The 22,733-nt window shown below is 36.8% G+C and overlaps 1 protein-coding gene across 1 annotated transcript in view; it reads right to left on the bottom strand.

Moving 5' to 3' along the window:
- Positions 1–22,733, bottom strand: part of LOC150110110 (putative carbonic anhydrase 3) — a 290,668-nt gene that overhangs the window by 66,797 nt on the left and 201,138 nt on the right. The window lies entirely within an intron of this gene.

Raw genomic sequence — 22,733 nt, 5'->3', positions numbered from 1 at the left:
TCCCCTTACAACTACCAACCGTGCTCAAACTTGCTTAACTTTTTTCATGAGCCATTAGTAGCAGAGGCTCTGCCAATCGACAAACCTTTGATTATTGCAACGTCAATGCTAGAGGGCATATAACATTGTAATTGACAGTTAGTAGAGATGAAATGGTGTGGTGTTAAGACAGAAACACACATGACCTTGATTGAAAACAACCAATAAACTTGACTATTTTAAAATTTAAAATTTTATTGTTTTAAAGCCAATCAAAGCAAGGCGAAGACAGCGGAACAATTTCATAGTAAAATCACATATTATTTATTGAAAGATTTAAGTGTACACATTTGTAATTTTGTGTTTATAGTCGGTGATAAAATACTGTGTTGAAAATAGGCCAATTATAAACAAACTTGGAAGAAGAAGTATTTTTGTGTTTGTACTACATAGCAGATACAGTCGTAAGTACAGTTTTTAAAAGTACAAATTTAAAACTTTTTCTACTATTATATGTTGATTTGCTTCTGATCGATACAATCTATACTAGTCAAACACTAATCAAACCCTATTTTAAAAATTATAGGAACATGAAACGCCAAAGACCAAGTGGATATCAAAGAAGAAAAATGAAAAAATGAAAGAAGCTGTTACAAATATGTCGGGAGCTATTATAAAATATGTAATGTCAGCGACATCAGTTTCAACCATAGCAGGTGAAATAGAAAAAATAGTGGCAGAAGAACAGAAAGAAATGGAAAATAATGGAAGAAATGGAACAACAAGTAAAGAACGTCAATAGTAAGGAAATGGAATAGACAAATACAAAGCTAAAGGGCATATAACATTCTGATTTACAGTTAGTAGGGATGAAGTGATGTGGTGTTAAGACAGAAACACGTGTGACTATGATTGAAAACAATTTTTAAAACCTTTTTAAAATATTCTGCGATGTTGCTGCTTAGTCAATCCCAGTACCAGATGAAATTAAAATTGATATTATTAAGCAAGGAGGTGAAGTATTTCAAAATAAACATGGACCTTTTGATGCAACAGATAGATCTAGAATAGGAATTAAAGGAGATCACAGCCAACTTACAAAATCATGGTTTTATAAAGAACTACCAAATGGTGAAATTGTTCTTAGAACTTGGATGGTTTATTCTCAGATAGCAAAAAAAAATTATGCTGTTTTTGTTGCTGTTTATTTGCCTGCAGTGATACAACTAGAGTATTGAGTATTGTGAATGGTTTTAATAAATAGCAGAAATTAAATCCAAAGATTTCGCAACATGAAACTTTGGAACAACGTCTTAATTACTTAGAAATGAGGAAAACTTTAGCAACAAGGTTAAAATTGAATAAGACTATATATCAAGTTACTCGAGATCAAATTATTAAGAAAAAGACAAGAATGAAGGATGTTTTCAAGAGAGTTTTGAATGGAATTCTCTTTTTAGCTAGTCAAAATTTCCTCCTCGAGGTCATAGAGAAGATTCGTCAGCGAAAAATAAAGGAAATTTTTTGGAGTTAATTCACTTTCTATCTCATTATGACCCTGTTCTAAAAGAACATTTATTAAAAACTGAACATTCTTCTATACACAATAGGAGATACAGCTCATACTTATCTCCCAGAATCGAAAATGAATTCATAAATTTATTAGGAAACCATGTAAAAGACAAAATATTGGCATACATAAAAAAGGATAAATATTACAAGATCCATTTCGACAATACTCCTGATGTATCTCATGTGGATCAAATGTGTGAAGTTATCAGATGCGTGCACATTGAAAATAGTAAAGTTGAAGTAAGGGAGTCATTCTTAAATTTTTTTTCTATCTCAGGAAAAAATGCAAATGATATTACTTCTAACATTCTGAAGAAATTAGAAGAGGACACACTCGACATCAACCTATGCCGTAGCCAGGGATATGATAATGCTGCAACTATATCTGGAATTCATGGTAGAGTTCAACGTAAAATAAAAAGTATCAATTCTAAAGTGTTATTAATGCCATGTGCAAATCACTCACTTAATCTTTGTGGAGTTCATGCTTTTGGAAGCATTCTACTTGTGTAACATTTTTTGCAGTTTTGGAAAAATTATATTCATATTTTTCAAGTTCAACTCACCGTTGGGAAGTATTGAAGTAAACATTAAAAAGATTATCAGAGACACAAGATGGCGTGCTCACTATGAAGCAGTTCATACTGCAAGATATAATATTGAAAAGTTAATTTTAAGTTTAGAAGCAGTATATGATATAAAAGAAAATAAATGACACACGAGAATCAGCTCAAAATTTACTTGGTGCAATTTGCGATTTTACTTTTTTGTGTTATCTGTCTTTTTGGAATGAAGTTTTAGAAGTATATGGTACTCAAAAATTCATGCAAACTAGCAGAATAAGTTTAGAAAAATGTAGTGAGAGACTTGAAAATCTTAAACTCTTTCTTGAAAATGAATGAGAAGGAATGGTGAATAGAGCAATCGAATATGCAACAAACTGCGATAAATTGGACATTCCTATAGAAAAAGGGGCAGAAAAAAGCTAAAAAGAAAAATGCCAGGAGAATTGTTGGATGATGTTGGTCTTACACTTCAAGAGGAGGTGAGAAGATCAATATCTTGTTTGTGTGCCTCGATCGCTTTTTTTCTAGAATTATGTAGCCCTAACAAAGCAATGGATGAAATAATGACGATTTTTAGGATTCTACAATCCCCAATGTTTTAATACATGGCACAGAAAAAGATTTCGAAAATTGTAGTTGCAATTTAACAAATGTCTACGATGAATTTCAAAGTGAAAATATAATTCCTGAAATAAAAAAGACTTCAGCGACATCTAACAGTTGTTAATATCAGCAAACAAGAAGCAGAAAAATGGACAGCTCTTCAATTATTACAGTTCATTGTAGAGTGGGATTTTGTGGAATCTCTTCCAAATATTTCACTGTATTTAAGATTTTTTTTAATTATTTGTGTATCAGTGGCTTCTTTTGAAAGGAATTTTTCTAAATTAAAATCACTAAAAAGTTATCTGCAGTCCAATATGACAGAAGAGAGAATAAGTAATTAATCCATACTTTCTATAGAAAATAATTATGCCAGCAACATAAACTTTGAAAAGTTATTGAGCATTATGTAACGCTCATTACGTAATGCAGAAAGAAAATAAAGTGTGTTGAAAGTTAAAACAGATGTGTTTTATTTTGGAGGGGGGGAGAGGGCCAAAAAATGCTGCCCCGAGTGTCAAAGATTCTGGGTATGCCACTGTCCTCTTCTGAGATATTGCTGGATTAAGATTCAATGTCTGAAGACAGTCAACCTCCAACTCAATGCACGCTGTTATCCAACCCTATCTATTCAAATTTAATTAACAGCTTGTCATGTGCAATTTATCCAAGTCTTTTACAAAATCTAAATATAATTTTGTGTATGCATTTCCCTTATCCAATACATTTGTGACCTTGTAATAATAATAATATAACAAGAAGACTGCTAAACAGTCTTCCTTTAGCAAACCTATTACTTACTTACTGTCCTTTTCCATCAGGGAAGGGTTGAGTCTTCCATGTTTCCACAACAACCTCCAGGAGTCTCGGTTTCTTGTGTGGCTGGTTAGCTGTCTATAGGTTTGTAATCCAGCGTTAACTTTTATTGATGTTATTCATTTAGTTCTTGGTCTTCCTTTTTTTTTTTCTTTTTTCTTCTAACCTTGCATACAGAGCAAGGTTGGTAACATTCTCTCAATATGTCCATACCATTGAAGTTGTCCTCTTTTGATCTTTTCTATTAATGAGTCTGTATGGTTTAGGTTCTTGTCTTACAGTTTCATTTGTTTTCTTTTCTGTCCATTGCATTTTATTTTTTTTTCTGGAAGTTTTTTTTCCACTTGGTTAGACTATAAATTATATATTTAGTTTAATCCTTTATCCAAATGTAAGCAAACAAAGTTTGTGCCTGACATACTACCTTCAGGATTGGGGCAACTCGTGGCAAAGATGGACTGAGTTCTGATCACTTTCCATAGTATCCCATAATGCAAAGCACATCTCCCTGCGGAAATGTATAATACTATGCATTATAAGAAGGATCACTACCCAGACCAGTTTCCCTGTATTAAGTGTGGGGTTACCTCTCCAAAAACCCGTGAGATCCCCCAACAATGACCCAAAGGATCAAAAACTTAGCATCCCACCCCCCCAGTAACAGGCTCACCCTGTAACCAGGAAGAACTCTCAACATTTTGCTCTACCCAGTGGCAGGCTCACCCCACCACTGAGTAGAACCGCTCATATTTCATCTGAGGGATAACAGCAACAGCCGTGCCTCAGTTAACTTCATTGGCTACAGCATTGCCATCCATTACCCCTCTACCTGGGTAACAGCAACAGCTGAGCCTCGATTAGAACTTCATTGGCTACAGCATTGCTATCCATCACCCAAGCTTCCAACCAGTTTCGACTCTTAGGGGTCTCGTCAGTGGGAGCCAGTCCCAGAGGTGATACCAAGAGTGAAGCAATGCAGAAATCATATTTCCATATGCCAGTTTCCAAAAGGTGTCACACTTTATTATTAAATTACTCTGGATTAGAGAAAGATGTTGGAAGTTTTTTCCCCACTTGGTTAGACTATAAATTATAAATTTAGTTTAATCCTTTATCCAAGTGTAAGCAAACAAAGTTTGCACCTGAAGTATCTTCACGACTGGGGAAACTCGTGGGAAAGGTGGACTGAGTCTGATCACTTTCCAAACCGGTCTGGGTAGTGACCCTTCCCATAATGCATAGTATTATACATGTCTGCAAGGAGATGTGCTCTGCATTATGGGATACTAAGGAAAGTGATCAGAACTCAGTCCACCTTTGCCACGAGTTGCCCCAGTCCTGAAGATACTTCAGGAGCAAACTTTGTTTGCTTACACTTGGATAAAAAATTAAACTGAATATATAATTTATAGTGTAATCAAGTGGAAAAAACTTCCAACATTTTTCTCTAATCCAGAGTAATTTAATAATAAGGTGTGACACTTTTGCAACTGGCATATGGAAATATGACTTCTGCATTGCTTCAACCTTGGTATCACCTCTGGGTCTGGCTCCCACCGATGAAACCTCTAGGTCGAAACCAGTTGGATGCCTGGGTGGTGGATAACAATACTGTAGCCAATGAAGTTCTAAGGCTCGGCTGTTGCTGCTACCCAGGTAGAGGTAGCAGCAACAGCTAATGAATGGCATTGCTGTAGCCCATGAAGCTAACTGAGGCACGGCTGTTGCTGTTACCCCCCTCAGATGAAATATGAGCGGTTCTTCTCAGTGGTGGGGTGAGCCTGTTACTGGGGGGAACAATGCTGAGTTTTTGATCCTTTGAGTCACTCATTGTTTTAGGTGATCTGGGGGGGATCTCACGAGTTTTTGGAGAAGTAACCCCACATGTAAAACAGGGAAACCACTCTGGGTAGTGACCCTTCCCATCATGCATAGCATTATACATGTCCACAAGGAGATGTGTTTTGCATTATGGGATACTAAGAAAAGTGATCAGAACTCAGTCCACCTTTGCCATGAGCTGCCCCAGTCCTGAAAGTATGTGAGGTGCAAACTTTGTTTGCTTACACTTGGATAAAGGATTAAACTAAATATATAATTTTCATATCTCTGTCTTCTTGAGTGTCCGAGTTTCCTTATAGCACAGTGAGTAATATAATTGCATTTTATTTTTAGAGGTTTGGAGATTTTATTATTTTTCCAGATTTTACCTATCTTATTAAATGATGACCATACAATCAATATTCTATGTTTAATAGTGGTCATGGTATGTAAGTGTTCTGTTATTACTGTTCCTAAGTAGTTGAAATGTTTTACCTGTTCAATTGTTGATCCATTTAAGGAGAAGTTTACTTTAACTATTTAGGTCACCCCTTTTCTCTCCTTCCAAGGCTTGGTTAACCATATCCTCTAGATACATGTTAAAAAGGTATGGGGAGATGGGACAACCTTGGGCTACTCCTTTATTGACATTTATCTGTTGTTATACTGTTGAATTTAATTATTGTTTCTGTGAGACTATAATAGTTTTCTAAGACATTTAGGGCATCTTCATCGATTTGTTTCTATTTTAATATTCTTAATAAATTTACTTCATTTATTGAGTCAAATGCCTGTTTAAAATCTATAAAACAGTAATAGATATTTTTGTTATACTCCCAGCATAATTCTGCTAGTCTTTGTATTATGAAGAGCTGATCCAATGTGGAGCGATTATTTCTGAAGCCTGCCTGTTCTTCACTAAGAATGATCTCGTATGTCCTCTCTATTCTGTTCTGAATTACTGTTAGAGATATTGGTGAAACGTTTTTGTAATTTCCTTAATTGTGTTATGTAATATTTTTGAGTTATGGTGTGTTTATATGCCTTATTGCATTTTTCTGCTTTTTTGTTTATCCAGTTTTCTTTAGCCTGTCAGAGTTTATCTTATCATTAGTCTCACTCCTCTATCCTTCCCACTGCACTCAAGTTCTGCAAAATGTCACATTCATGAGGATATGAAATACTTTTATGAATTATATCTTGACTATATCCACCATAATTGGCATAATTGTACCAATTTCAACAAACAATGTCATCCTTCCATAATCATTCTTTCTTCTACGGGCATGTATCAAAAGAACTAACCATGATTTTTTTGGCTTCATTAGCTAATTGCTGCTTGTACTGCAACTTTTGCTATTCTTACCAAGAAAGTTATCTTCCTCACTTGCATCCACTCATCTTGTTATTATTATTATTATTATTCATGACGCCTCCAAGGAGTCTGAAGACTCATCGTGGGAGGACACCTACTGTACAACTCTTCGTCTCCACCACCACACAGAACCTCTGCTACTAATCACCTACATCAACTGCCCACAACCACCATCACTACTGCTAGTATTTTTTTGTCTGTAAATTGCATGTGTTCTGAAGGGCCGATTTGTCTGTATGCAGGATGAAAAGCCCGAGTTTCTGGGAGAAAAAACCCTGCTACCTCCATATGAGATTGGCTAACTCAGCTTCAATTGAAAAAGTCCATATAAAAATTCCTCCCATCATGATGAGAACCGAACCCAGGCCTTTTCCAATCGAAGTTGTGCTGCCTTCCTGATGCCTTCTTTTTTTCAGATTGCATATAACTTCTTCATTCATCAATCACATCATCAATTCATGCCTGCTTTATTTAACCTCCAGGACCTGAATGGTGCTCAAGCAGCAGTTATCTCCTTTTCACCTAGTTCCTCATTCCATGATACAGCTGCAAGCTGTCTCCTAGCTTTTCATAATCACCAGCCTTATAAGGTCTGCATATATCCTTTTCTTATAGAAGTCATCGTATGGCTTATCACCATGCAAGTGATCACAATGGTTATGTTCACCAAATGGAGGAAGACTGAAAAACATCATATCCCTCCATCTCTATTCCTATCAGGATGTTGTTCTCATCCAACTATGTCTCACTTATTCCAACAATGTTTGGGTGAATGAATTCGATCAATGCAGCAGCTTCATTCTCCTTATTTCAGAAACTTTGATATTCATTAACAAATATAATAGCTTTTCTATTTCTATAACAAGTTCTACCAACACCACTTTTCAAATAAACTTCCTCCATACCTTTCCCTAGCCATTACTATCACCAATGATCCTACAACTCTCCAGACCCTACGTTCTAGATCTAGGATGTTGGGTGTGTAGGGAAAGCACATCCCAGACCACCTCGATTCTTACTTGTATACTCACACATTCACTTTTGCATCCAGCATCCACACCTCTCACGCATTGTCTCCCTGTCCACCTTGACTCCCCACCTCTCGAGTTATCCTGTCTGTCTATCTTAGGTTGCTGTTCTCTCATTCCTTGAATCCATGCAACTCACCACTCCATTCATAAGCTCTCCTTCAATCTCTTCTACACCACTTAATCTTCTTCTTCATAAGACTTTACAGCCAAATCAAGCATTGGCCATTAATGACTCCAGGAAAACATACCTGTGCACCTTCTCACTTCTAATAATCAAATCTCTATATAGAGAGCCACTCTTGAATCATTTAAGAGTGACCTGCATATGGCCATCTTTTGTTCCATTCTTTCTTGCTCTTCAATGAATATCTATACTTCTCTTTATTACACTCCATATAAACTTTATCTCTTTTTGCCTCATCTTCACCTACTCTGCTTTCTTGTCTTGAATCACTTTCTTCTTTGCTTTCATGCTGCCTTGTGCCATCAGTCACACTCTATTTTACACTGCCTTCATGTCCACTATCTTACTATTGTCACACTTGTCACCATCAGTCTCACATGTTACCTTATCATCAGTCTCACTTGCTTTCCTGCCTACACTCATGGTCTGCCACTCACATTCTTATTGTGTTGAATACTATGGCTACTCCTTCTTTTCTTTGATTGTCATTGCCTGAATATAACATTTTGTATTTATTGCTCAGAAAGATCTCATCAATTTTTGTCTTTTTTGTTTCAGTGTTTACAGGGGTGCTTAAGGGTCAAAGCTATATAACTGAGAGGAGACCTCAACACAGCCTTCAAAGGAATGCAGAGAACCAACCAGGGCTTCTGACCTAATGTCCAATCCTCACCTTCTCATGGTGCACCCTGTTAGGTATCTACCTGGATACTGAACAGCCGAGGATGGGCTGGCAATTTGGAATTTAGCCGACCAAATGGCATTCTTATTGGCTTAAACCAAAATTTCAAATGATGGTACAACATGACAGAATTTCATGCCAGCTGGGACGTTGCCCAGTTAAACAAGGCCCGTGTTCTTTTCACCAGGGAACCAGGGCAAACAGTGAAAAGTCAGCTACTGGAAAAAATCCTAAAACTTATCCCAACTCAAGATCGCCAGAGTTCAAGATCGGTACTATCAACATAAGAAGCCTGAATGGCAAAGAAATGGAGCTAGCTGAGGAATTTGAAAAGTACGAGATTGACATACTAGGGGTGACTGAAACAAAAAAGACCAAAACTGGTGAGATCTTTCTGAGCAATAAATGCAAAATGTTATATTCAGGCAATGACATTCAAGGAAAAGAAGGAGTAGCCATAGTATTCAACACAAAATACGAGGCTAATCTTCTTGAATGGCAGTCAGTCTCAAGTAGAGTAATGTGGGCAAATATGACAATGGGGAACTGGACAATGAGACTTATTTGTGCCTGTGGTCCCACAGAAGGTTCTACTAAGGTAGAAGTGGAGGAATTTTTTGAGGCTTTAGAGAAAGCAACTGACACAATGAAAAAGGAAAAGTTGGTCCTTGTTGGGGATCTAAATAGCAGAATAGGAAATGATTGTGAGACATACAAAAATGTTTGGGGAAAATTTGGAGAAAAGAGCAAAGCTAATAATAATGGCAAATACCTGTTGGATTTCTGCTCAGGACATGGACTGGTTATTACTAACATAATGTTCCAACATAAAAATGTGCACAAATTCACATGGAGAGAAGAAACAAGAAATAAGAAAGGTCTCATTGACTATGTTATTGTTGATAGTGATGTTTTCCCACTGGTGCAGGACACCAGAGTGTACAGAGGATTTGAAATTGGAAGTGATCACCATTTAGTCTTGAGCAGGACAAAATTTCATATTGAAAAGAATGAAATATGAAATTTCATATGAAAATTTCATATGAATATCATATTGAAAAGAAGAACATGTAAGAAAGTTTTAAAGAGAATAAAAGTTGAGCAGCTCTCAGATGTGAACTGTAGACTAAAATACAGAAATAATATTCATGAAAAAATGAAAGAGTTTGAGAGCAGGAACCAAACCTTGGAGATTCAGTGGCAAGCCCTGAAGAAAACACTGATTGATTCAGCCAGACAGGCATGTGGTGAGGTTGTGTGCAAGGATAGAAAAATCGGAATTCCATGGTGCACACAGGAAGTTAAAGAGGCAGTCAAGAAAAAGAAGAAATCATATCAAAAGTTCCTGGCAAATAAGTCAGCTTGTGTACTTGGAGAATACAGAGACAAATGTAAGAAGGCTAAACACTGTGTAAAACTAGCAAAACAAAAGTCATGGGAGGACTTTGGCAAGAACATAGAAAATAAATATCAAGAAGGTGGCAAGATATTCTGTAGGTTGTTGAAGAAGCTCAGAAATGAGCTTCTTCAACAACCTACAGAATATCTTGGAGGAGGAAAGAGTGCTGTAAAAGGAATTAGAGATGCTAAAGGTGACATGAAAACAGTAGAAAAAGATATCCTTGATGTATGGAGTAATTACTTTGAAAAACTGCTAAACGAACAAGCAGTGATGACAGCACAGTGGTAAAAAACACTGAGCAGGCATGTAGTCAGGAATACATATCCATACTTGAAGTAGAAATAGTCATCAAAAGCCTGAAATGTGGAAAGGCAGCAGGAGTAGATGACATTCGACCAGAAATGCTCAAGTATGGAGGTATAAAAGTCATACAGTGGCTGCACTGCATAGTTCAGAAGGCCTGAACAGGTGGACGAATTCCAGATGATTAGAGTAGAGCTTTCATAGTACCCATATATAAAAAGGAAAATAAACCTGAATGTGAGAATTATAGAGGCATTTCATTACTGAGAGTTCCTGGTAAGATATATGCAAGTATACTTGAGAAACAGTTGAGAAGGATTATGAAAGAGAAGCTTTATTTCTGTCAGGATCAGATTTTCACTTTATGACAGATAGTTGAGAAATCATGGGAATATAACAAAGATCTGTGTTTGTTTACCAATGCTAGAAGTATAAGAAACAAGACAGATGAAATGGTTGCACTGATTGCGTCTTTTCACCCAAAGATTATGGGTATTGTGTTGCACCACCTTACCCCAGTCCTGAAGATACTTTCAGGCACAAACTTTGTTTGCTCACACTTGGATAAAGGATTAAACTAAATTTATTATATTCTAACCAAGCGAAAAATAAACTTTCAACATCTTTCTCTAAATCCAGAGTAATTTATTAAAAAGGTGGCACACCATTTGGCAACTCCTATAGGTAGAGATGACCTTGCTAATACTTCTGGCTGGTATCTCCACTTGGGCTTGGCTCCCACTGAAGAGACCTCAATAGAGGTTGAAACTAGTCTGGGTAGTGGCCCTTCCCTTAATGCATAACATTAGACATATCCGCAAGGAGATGTGTTATCGAGATACTGAGATAGAGTGTTAGTACCTTGCTCCACCTTTGCAAGGAGTCATCCTGGTGTTGCACCACCTTACCCCAGTCCTGAAGATACTTTCAGGTGCAAACTTTGTATGCTCCCACTTGGATAAAGGATTAAACTAAATTTATTATACAAAGTAGAGATGCAAGACAGAAATAGTGCCAGTGGTTTTGAGGCAGTATGGTGTGAGATAGAGGTGAATGGAATCAAATACTTGGTGGGGTGTTGTTATAGACCTGGTAATGTGGATGGTGGTGGTAGTGAAATGTACAGTCAAATTAGCCAAGCAAATAAGAAAAGGGTGATCTTTATGGGTGATTTAATTATGGCAATATAGACTGGAATGATGAGATAGCAACTGGAAGTAAAGAAAACAAGTTTCTTGAATTTTTGAGGGATAACTACCTCAGACAGTATGTAACAGAGGGCAAACAATGATTAAGGGTCTTGGATTTAGTCATCTCATCACAGGATGTAATTATAAATGAGGTGTCAAATAATCCACCAATTGGTGAGAGTGACCACGAGGTGATTACCTGAGTGGTTGCCAGCAGTGTGCTAGGTCCTCTGTGAGAAAAGGGTATATCTGGAACTACAAGGGGGGGGGGGTGATTATGAAGAGCTCAGGAGACAGGTTGCAGATGTAGTGTGAAATGAGGAGTTAGCTGGAAAAGAGATCAATGCAGCTTGGGGAATTTTCAAAAACTATATAATAGATGCAATGTCTAAATGTATTCCAAGGGTGAGAAGGTTAAATAAGGTAGGTGTGAGATGGATGAATAAAGAGATTAAGCATGCGATACAGAGAAAAAAGGGCATTGTGGAGGCAGCATAAGAGAAGTGGAAATAACCAATTTCATGAGATCTACAAACACCAGGCAAGGAGGGTGACTTGGTTGGTGAGAGTAGCTAAAGAGAGGTATAAACAGCAGTTAGCTAATGAAGCCAAGAAGAATCCCAGGGAGTTCTTACGATATGTATCCAGCAACAGAAAGAATGATTATGGAAGGATGACATTGATTGGAGAAAATTGTATAAAGACAGCTGTTGCAGAATGCGTGGTGGAGATACTTAATGAGCATTTCATAAAGATCTTTCAATCTTGTGAAAGTGACTTCATGGAGAGATTGAGAGCAGTTGATGATGGGGAGGAGAGACTGACTGTAAGTGAGCAAGAGGTGTTTGGGAAGTTGAGTAAACTTCCCAAACACCTCTTGATAATATATCACCGCATATTCTGAAGGAATGTGCCAGAGAGTTGACACCTGCCATGACATATTTTTTTAATACGACTCTTGCACTTGGTCAAGTTCCTAAGGAGTGGAAGGAGGGCAAGATTGTGCCACTTCATAAAGGAGGTGATTGAACTCAAGCATCAAAATATAGGCCTATCTGCATCTCAGGTGTTGTGGTTAAGATGTTGGATAAGCATGTGAGAACTAGGATCCAGAGTTGGGGGTGACAACAATGGTATTATCTTAGATGGAGAGCATGGATTTCCTAAAGGGAGGTCATGTTTTAGTATTCTACTTACTTATTAGAATAAAGTGACTGCTTCCTTGGACAGAGGAGAAGGATACACAGTAATATACTTGGATTTTTTAAAGGCTTTTGATAGAGTACCTCATGATAAGTTGACAGCCAAACTAGAGCAGATGGGGGTTGGATATTACATTAGTGCATTGGATTGGAGACTGGCTATCTGATAGGTATCAACAAGTTGTGTATTGGGGTGCGATATCCAGGAAAAAGAAAGTCACTAGTGGAGTGTTTTAGGGCTATTACTGTTTAACTTGTATATTAATGATATTGGCCAAGATTTGAATGGAGATATTCAGTTGTCTGCAGATGATGCAAAGTTGGGACGAACCATAAAGAGTAGTGTAGATGTTGTGGCCTTGCAAGAAGACTTGAATAAATTGAGTGATTGGGCACGGAAATGGAGATGTGAGTTCAATGTTGCAAAATGTAAGGTTTTAAAATTTGGAAAACAAAGATGGGATGCAGAATTTATGCTTGGTGAGAACATATTGTTGGAGCTAGAGGAAATAAGAGATCTGTAGATAATAGTGGATAAGGATCTAAAATTTAAGGGACACATCTCCAAAATTGTGAAGACAACATAAAGGCTTCTGGGAATGATGCAGAGGACACTGATGTGTAGAAGTAGGGAGATTCTTGTTCCGTTGTATAAGGCTTTAATTAGGCCACACATGGCCTAATCATGCACTATTGTGCCCAGATTCGGTCACCAGAGTTTTCAGAAGGATGAAGAGATGTTGGAAAGGGTCCAAAGGCAACTGACTAAGGTAGTTTCTGACCTCTGGAATGTTGAATATGAGGAAAGATTGAGAAGATGTAATTTGCAGAGTCTCGTGGAGAAAAGGAAGAGGGGAGATATGATAGAGACCTACAAGTTGGTAAGGGGTTGTTATAGGATCAATGGTGGAGAAGTTCTAAAGAGAATAGTGGGAGATCAGGGGAGAACCAGAGGTCATCCCTGGAAACTGTATAAAGAGGGTGTGAGTAGGGGAGCGAGAGGCAGGTTTTTTTCATGTAGAGTTGTGAATGATTGGAATGCCTTGCCTGAGAGTGTGGTGTCTGCAAGGAGTTTGATTGTGTTTAAGGCATGGTATGATGAGATGTGTGTGTGGTAAAGGGACCTCCCAGATGAGTCTTTGACTCCATAAGGTCTTGGGGTAATAATAATAATAATAATTTAAGTTTCGTAGATCTGGAAAAGGCATATGACAAGGTGCCAAGAGAGAAGCTATTCCAAACACTATAGTTATATGGTATTAATGGGGCATTATATTAAGTAATACTTAGTCTTTATCTGAGTTTTAAGTCAGCAGTTAGAATTGAAGGAAGTACAGGAAGATGGTTTAATGTTAAATGTGGTGTCAGACAAGAATGTACATTATCCCTTCTCTTATTCATTATCTATATGGATCACATTATGAAGGAAAGTGGTATTACACCTGATATCAAAATTGGAGGTGTTAATCTCAGCTCTTTGCTTTATGTTGATGATGTTATACTTCTAAATAAATCTGCTACAAGTCTGCAATATTCCCTGACAAAATTGAATAACTGTTGTAATAGATATGGTATAAATGTCAGCATTAAAAAGAGAAAGAAAATAATAATAGGCAGAAATATTGAAAATATCAACTGCACTGTGAGTGTAGAACTTATAGAACAAGTAAAACATTTCAGCTACTTAGGCACGGTTTTTAGTAAAGATGGTAAGTTCAATATGGAAATAGACAACAGAATCAACAAAATGGTAGTAAGTCAACTGAATAAATTTATAGAATAAGAGAGAAATTAGCCAAAACACTAAATTAGCTGTATACAAGACAGTGTTTAAACCAATTTTAACTTATGGATATGAGCGCTAGGTTAGAAGTAAAACACTTGACCAAAGAATAGAGACTGCAGATATGAGAATCCTGAGAAAGATTAGGGACATGTACAGATAGCATCAATTCCAATATCATATTAAAAATGAGGATATTAAGAAAGAACTTGATATTGTCAGCATCCAGGAATGTATTAGCAGAGCTAATACATTCCTGGATGCTGTCCCAAAATGAAGCCTACTGGCTCTTTATATTTAAGTAACTTAATGGTTGCACATGTTTGACAACTCGTATAGCAGAGTATATAAGTTCTTTTCGCTATACGCTTTGGTATCTATTTGGACTAGCTACTCACTGATGAAGCCTCAAAAAAGGCTGAAACCGGTCTGGGTAGTGACCTCCTACCATAATAATATAATAACAGCATACATTTCCTAGGAAATGTGTTTTTACATTATGGATAATACCAAGAATAGCGATCAGAACTTTACCCACCTTTGCAATGCAACGAGTTGCCCGAGATTGTACTACGTACTAGGACTACTTGCATTAGCTCACGCTAGTAATCACCGATACTTTTATAGTTTACTATACTCGGCATGAAACTCTCTGATTCCAATCTCTGAGTTTCTTATTCGGTTTTAAAACAATGTGGGATTAATATCCCCTTAATTTAAATAAATTATATACAGTTTTCACTTACAAGTATGAAGCCATTATTTAAAAATTATATTACCTCTTTAACATTAATTTGATAAGAATCCCTTAGCAAATTATATGTTTCTATCATATCACTTCTCTTCTAGCTATTCACTAGACTCTGTAAACTGCATCTTTTCAGTCCCTTCATAATCATCATTCGTGAGACCAGGAAGAAAACCACCTCAGTCAATCATTTCTGGCCTTTCCAATACCACTTCATCCTTTTGAAAACCAGACAGTACATTTTGTCAACCAGACAGATGACAAACTCTGTGCACAGTAGTCCATATATTGTGGCCTAATTAAAGACTTATACAATGAAACCAGAATCTCGTTACTTCTATGTTTATATGTCAGTGTCCTCTGCATCATGGTCAGAATTTGTTGTGTTGTCCACACAATTTTGGCAATGTGTCCTCTGAATTTTAGATCCTTATCTAACATTATCCCAAGATCTTTTATTTCCTCTACCTCCAACACTTTTCTCCACCAACTGTAAACTCTACATCCCATATTAGTTTTTCAAATTTTAAAACCTTACACTTTGCAACATTGAACTGGCATTCCCACTGCCATGCCTATTCACTCAGTCTATTCAAGTTTTCTTGTAAAGCCACAAGATCTGCTCTACTCCTCATAGTTTCCCAACTTTGCATCAACTGTAACCAACTGAATGCCCCCATACGGTTGGTTGCATCACTTGCCCAATATCATTAACACGGAGGCTAAATAGCAATGGTCCTAAAAGAGATCTCCTGATACACAACTTGCTCATACCTATCAGATAGGCAATTTCCTATTCAGTACACTAATCTAATATCCAACCTGATCCACTCTAGTTTCACTATCAATATCATGTAATAATCTATCAAAAGCCTTTGCAAAATCCAAGTATACTACTGTGTATCCATCTCCATCGTCCAATGCAGCTGTCACCTTATTGTAATAAGTACATTACTAAAATGTTAACTGCCTTTAGCAAATTTGTGCTGTCCATCAAAGATAATACCACTCTTGTCAACTCAATTCTGGATCCTGGTTCTTGCTAACCTCTCTAACACTTTGATATCAACACTGGACAAACAGATTGGCCTCTAATTTGTGCTGGAGTTCTGTTCCCTGATGAAACAGCATAATCCTGCCTTCCTTCCACTTTTTTTGAACTTGACTCAATGTAAGACTCATATGAAACAAGTATGCTAAGGCAGATGGCAACTCCCTGGCACATTTTCTCAAATTATATGATGATATATCATCAAGTCCCACATCATTATTAACATCTCACTTCATCTCAGATTCTGCATGGTATCACATCAAAAGAATGAAATGCCTTTATGAACTGGTCGTTTAATATCTCAACTATATCCTTTGCAGCAGTTATCCCTATACCATTTCCGTAGCGCAATTGGAAAAACAACGGTACATTGCGCCCTTCGATTGGAATAGGCCTAAGTTCGATTCTCATCGCGATGGGAGGAATATTTATCTGAACGATTTCAATTGAAGGTGAGTTAGCCGATCTCATACAGAGGTAGCAGGGTTTTTCCTCCTGGAAACTCGGTTTTTTCATCCCACATACAGACAAATCGACTCTTCAGAACACATGCAATTTACAGACAAAAAATACTAGTTGTGGTAGTGGTGGAGGTGGGCAGTAGATGGCGTTGGAGATGATTCGTAGTAGAGGTTCGGTGTAGTGGTTGAGATTGTAGGTGTCCTCCCGCGATGAGTCTTTGGACTCCTTGGAGGTGTCACGAATAATAATAATAATAATAATTTTTACCAATTAATATTACACACATATTCACTTCTTCTTTCTCATGCGTTCTCCTGTCCATTGACCTGCCACTCTCCTATTTCCCTGTCTGTCTGTCTTGCACACTTGTTCTCTCATTTTTTCTACACTCTACCCACTTCCCCATTCATAAGCACCACTTCAATCCCTCCTGCAAGCTCTTCTGCTCTTTCACATCCTTTCTTACTTACTCCAATTCATTTTCTGCACTCATTACTCTCCTTTCCAGGAACAGTCTCTCCAAATGATTCATACGTCAAAACCATTCAAATGCACTCCATCACTCTTGTACAGTTCAATTCTTCCTTCAAACTCATTCCACAAATTAACGAACTGCACTCCTTTCTCCTCACACCCACTAACATATCATTCGCAATCTTCACTCTCTGCCTTATTTTATCACTATCATACTGAGCAATACATTGACTACCATTCCTATCATCCTAACATCTTTTATTCTTATCAACACCATCCTGATGTTCAGTCTTACATTCTCCTTGTTTCAGCCAAGGCATCTGTTCCTACTACCACTAGCAACTCTTTTACTCACTTTCTCTTCATATCCAATGTCTCAATCAAGCTACTCATTTTCATCCCAGAAAACAAACATTGTGCATCTCCTCATTCACCATACCTCTAATAATTGAATTGCTCACCATACAACTGCTCAAACGTCTTTCTATACTCTTTCATAATAACCTCATTCATTTTCATCTTCTTCAGCATTTCATACATATCAACAATTTGCTTCATTTCACTGATAACAATCAGATAATGTATTCCAAAGCTATCTTTAAAAATATTGGGGGTAGATCATCATTTTGTTTTAATTCTTCAGTTACCAAAAAGTGATCTGATAAATCATTTTGTATTTTAACTTGTGCTTCTGTCCGCGCAGTTAGCCTAGTGGCTTTGAGCTTCATAACCATATGCCTGGGGAAGGAGTGTCCTAGGTTCAATTCCTGCCAACGATGTGAGGAGCTTAAGGATCTTCCTCAGCCATAGCCAAGTTAGCTGGTCTTGGGCGTGGACAGCAGGGTTTTTTTTTTCCACCAGTTTATCTGGTGGTTTTCATCCTGCAAGCAGGCAAACCGGTCTGAGGACACACGGATTACAGTCAGGAATACTGACCCAGCCATAGGTCTGATTCATCAGCCGGTTCCAGAGCCCGGATAAAATTGGGGGGGGGGCTAGATGGTACTGTGAACTCCTGTAAAAAGGGGGAGAAACGCAGTATCATCACATGAAATTTATTTATATTTGTGCTTCTGAATTTTCCATTGCTAACCTAATAAGTTTTACAAGCTTATCTGGTATTGTAAAGTGTATCATAATTTCATATAATTTTCCTCTATTAATGCTGGCATATGCTTGTTAGAAATCAATAAAACTCTGATGAATAATTATATAAAATTCCCAGAATTTCTCTTTATGTTGAAACCTTCTTAGTAGACATCAATTATTTTTATTTTATTTATTTTTTTAATAATCCCATGGTATTATTACACCAGATCATAGAGGTGAAGTTCATGTATTTTATACAGCACCTTTTCTGGGTTGTTATAGAGTTCACATTTGGAAATATTCATACAGTTTAGCAAATGCATTGGTGATGCTGCCTCGATGTTATAGATTTTGCAGGTGGTGAAGACTTTTATACCATTGCTAAACTTGATTGGTCTTGTGTGGCCAGTCTTGAGGCGAGAGATCATGGTAGTGGCACTGCGATTAAACTTGGAGATGATGGTAGCACCTGGATTTTCTGCTGAGTACCAGTGGTGAGTCATGTCCTGAACAATTGTTCTTTTTATGTTCTCTTTTTGGATGGTTTTAAAAAGATCGAAATCTGTGGCATCACTTGATGTTGAAGCCATTTTTGCTACTTTTTCTGCAGTTTCGTTTCCCTTTAATCCCACATGGGATGGGATCCATTGGAAGATTATTTCAGAATCCTTATGTAGTTTGTTTATGTTTTTTGCTGTGTCTCTAAGTATTTCTTGATGGCTAGTGTAGCAGCTCTTAATAGCTTGAAGGGCTGCTAAGGAATCTGTGAAAAATATAAACTCCTTTGGGTTTTGTTTGTCCAAATATTGCAGTGCTGTGTTAATGGCTATTAATTCTGCATGTTATGAGTTGCATCCAGTACTGTTAGTTGTTTTTAGTTCTATATTACGAGAGCCATAGATCAGTATGCCACTCCCAGAATTGCCTTTCGATTTTTGGAGCCATCAGTGTAGATCTTTATTGAATTAGGTCCATATTCCATTATTTTTGAAAGGGCTAATGATCTCAAGATTTCACGGTTTTATAGGCTTTTTTTCTCATGTTTCCCTATTGCAGAGTTGATAACTATATTTTTCCTGTCTTGATTTGGAGGAAATGCTGGGTAGTCGGTTATTTTATTTGGACAATCCAAGGGAATTTTATTTTCTATGATTTCATGCATTGTTGATTTTTTCTTTATTCTGTTTGTTGGTTTCCAGTTTTTAAAAAGTTCACTTGTTCTATGATGAGCAAGGTTGGCTCTTTTTTTCTACAAATTTGGTAAGATTTTCTTGCAACCTAATTTTTAAAGGAACAAGGTTGGATTCGAATTCTGCTATTTTTCCAGGAGTTGTATTCCTTAGTCCACATATGATTTTAGCTGCATTTTTCTGAAATTTTATAAGCTTGTCTAAACTGGTTTGTGATGTTTGCATCCAGATTGGTGAAGCATATTCCATTATGAGATGGATAATAGAGGTATATGTGACTTTTAAGGTTTTTAGCATCGGCTCCCCCCACTCTTTACCTGAGATACTTTTCATGATATTTAGTCTTCTTTTTGCTCTGACTGCAACATTGTTGATATGTTTACTGAAGCTTAGCGATGGATCCAGAGTAACTCCAAGGTATTTTGGGGTTTTCATTAAATATAATTAGTTGACTGTTTAGCATATTTTTTGGTCTCCACTTTCTGAAGTGGTTATTAATAGTAAAAACACAAATAGTAAAGACAAGAAAAGTTTATTTTTCACTTGGTTAGACTATAATAAATTTAGTTTAATCCTTTATCCAAGTGTGAGCAAACAAAGTTTGCACCTGAAAGTATCTTCAGGACTGGGGTAAGGTGGTACAACACTGGGTAACTTGTTGCAAAGGTGGAGCAAGCTAACATCACTGCTATCTCAGTATCTCCAATAATGCAAAACACATCTCCTTGCAGGTGTCTAATGTTATGCATTAAGAGAAGGGCCACTACCCAGACTAGTTTTGACCTTTATCTTTCTCTAAATCCAGAGTAATTTATTAAAAAGGTGGCACACTGTTTGGCAACTCCTATAGGTAGAGATGACCTTGCTAATGCTTCTGTCTGGTATCTCCACTTGAGCCTGACTCCCACTGAAGAGACCTCAATAACAGTCGAAACTAGTCTGAGTAGTGTCCCTTCCCTTAATGCATAACATTAGACATATCTGCAAGGAGATGTGTTTTGCATTATGGGAGATACTGAGATAGCAGTGAGGTTAGCGTGCTTCACCTTTGCAACGAGTTGCCCGGTGTTGTACCACCTTACCCCAGTCCTGAAGATACTTTCAGGTGCAAACTTTGTTTGCTCACACTTGGATAAAGGATTAAACTAAATTTATTATAGTAAAGACATCAATTATCATCTCCATAAATGGGTTTAATCATTTCTTCAAAGTAGAGGTAAATATTTCATATGTTGTACATAATAGAAAAATTTGTCTATAATTTCCACAAACTATTTTGTCCTTCTTCTTATCTATCAGCCAGATCAGACACTTTCATCATCCTTTCATACAGTTAAAAGCAATTAATATATTTACATCTTCTAGTTTCCCACCTCTACTGAAAGAGATTTTATTTTTTCAATAAAATTCAGAGATTTTATCTATTAAAAGATAGATAAAATAATTATCTATTAAAAGATAGATAAAATAATTATCTATTTATTTTATCTATTCCTGGGGATTTTATCCTGGATGATATTATATTGTTATGTTCTTGCCGTGATGGTAGCTCTAAAGAATCATCTTCAATGGTAGTTATCATATCATTTTGAGTTGCAGGGAGTAATGTTCTTAATTCAGCAATTCATGGAAATTAATCCCTATACAACCTAAAACTCAACCAAATGCCACATACCAATCTCAGCCATCATATCAATATTGACACATAAACATAAAAAGCTAACTTATCTTTTGGCAGCTTTCAGAACAAACTAATCACTTATTTTCACCACTTAAAAAAAAAAGTTGATCAAGTGTGCCTTCAGAAGGAAATGAAACTATCAAACTTAAGTTGTTACTTGCAAACTTGGTAGGTAGCCTATAAGCACTGGACCACCCAAACATTCTAGGCAGGGGGAGAGATTTGAACCATGCCTCCAAAGAGACTAGTGATGAAATTAATATGGAGTGCTTTCTGAGAAGTCAGAAATTTCACTATATGAAATTTTTTACCATTCAGTGTGAGCCATTTATCCAGATACTGGAGCACTGAAGTAGTCTGAAAATGTTAAAGTGTACTTTGTCAGTGAATGAGTTTAAGGAGAGATATGATGAGTATTGTATGATGAATGTTTACTGTGAGGCATAAACTCTTTAGACATGACTCATCAGATATCAATATTATGGAGATATCAATATTATAATAACAATTCTCAATAAACGATATTATGTTCTGATAATATTACAGCATGCTATGTGCAAAGCAGATAGCAGATTGTGTTGTGTAATATAGAATGGACTCCAATGATGAATCTTCAGACTCCATTGAGACATCATGCAATAATGATAATAATTTTTATTATTTTGCAGAAGCAGTAAGAGCTAAGCAGGGCTGAAAAAAGAAAGAAGCAGGTGATCCGAAGGAATAATAAAGACTGACCGAACAAACAAGAAAAACAAGTTAAGACAAAAATTATGTATGAAGACTCAATGATCAGGGGAGTACTTAACAAAAGTATGACAAAATCATGTTTCCTGGGTGCAAAAATTCACAATATTAGCCACTCCATCCAGATGCAAAAAGGTAAGTTGAAGAAAATAATTGTCTTGGTTAGTACAAATGATTTGAGAGGCAAGAAGTATTCTATGAGGGAGGATGTAAAGGAGTAAAGGAGTATTCTATGAGGGAGGATGTAAAGGAGTCAAAGAGGCAAAACTGAAGAGAAAGAAAGTGAAGATTGTAAGTCTCCTACCAAGCTATGATAAAGGTAAATACAGGAAGAGGCCATTGATAGCTAATGAGTCTATACATAGATAGCAATGATGTAGAATTTGTGGGTCTGTGGTTAAGACAAAACCTTTTGTCTGTATGATGAAAGAAGGATTTGTACAACGAAGATGGACTGCATCTGAATTGTTTTGGTGTTAGGTGTCTGGAAAGAGCTTTGTTTACCGAGCATGCTAACATGCAAATTCAGGAAAACTTAAGCAATTAGGGTGGAAGCAAGTGAGTTTGTGAAAAAGTACCCATGAAGTGAGTGAGTGAGTGTGAGAATGACCAAGTGAAGAATCTAGTCTCTCAAGCAAAAATATTGAATACAGTAGTCAATTCAGAAAGTAAAGATGGGTGGGGGAATAAAGGGATGTTGCCATTTCTATATACTAATGCCAGACATATCAGGAACAAGAGGGAGGAGTTTTTGCCATTGATTAGTACAACTGTACAAAAAG

The sequence above is a fragment of the Typopeltis vanoorti genome, chromosome 1 (assembly GCF_054136105.1).
Source record: "Typopeltis vanoorti isolate ZY-2024b chromosome 1, IOZ_Tvanoo_1.0, whole genome shotgun sequence".
Classification (NCBI taxonomy): Eukaryota; Metazoa; Arthropoda; class Arachnida; order Uropygi; family Thelyphonidae; genus Typopeltis; species Typopeltis vanoorti.
This window is presented reverse-complemented; position numbering and strand designations above follow the sequence as displayed.